The sequence below is a fragment of the Apis dorsata genome, unplaced genomic scaffold, assembly GCF_000469605.1.
Source record: "Apis dorsata unplaced genomic scaffold, Apis dorsata 1.3 scaffold_1040, whole genome shotgun sequence".
In the NCBI taxonomy this organism is placed as follows: Eukaryota; Metazoa; Arthropoda; class Insecta; order Hymenoptera; family Apidae; genus Apis; species Apis dorsata.
In genome coordinates, this window is record NW_006264138.1 from 92,979 (window position 1) to 93,376 (window position 398).

The window sequence follows — 398 nt, forward strand, 5'->3', positions numbered from 1 at the left end:
TCTGTCAATTTAATCATATATATCAAGTATATATATTTGACATATATATAAGACATCAACGATTAGGATACTAGGAGACGTCCACGAAAATTCATAAACTTTTCTGGATTGGACGAAATATTCTCTCCCATTTATTTAAATTTTAACGAGGACATGTCCAAAGAACGGATGTTCTCGGACGAACGAACGAAATATGTAAAGGTGGGAAAATTAAAAAAAAAAAAATATTTTTTTTATGCTTCGATATTTTAATCTTTATCTTCTAGACTTGAATGATTTCTTCAAATTTTCGATTTTTTCCAATATAAATCTGTGAAGTTTTATTGTATGAACTATGATCTATCGCTATATTTGATATTAAATGTTGTTGCGTCATTCATTTTCTTTTTTTTTTTTTT

The 398-nt window shown here is 26.6% G+C and overlaps 1 protein-coding gene across 1 annotated transcript in view; it reads left to right on the top strand.

Moving 5' to 3' along the window:
• The window catches only part of LOC102672228 (nuclear pore complex protein Nup88), a 56,984-nt gene that overhangs the window by 51,003 nt on the left and 5,583 nt on the right, over window positions 1-398 (top strand). The gene's annotated exons all lie outside the window — the stretch shown is intronic.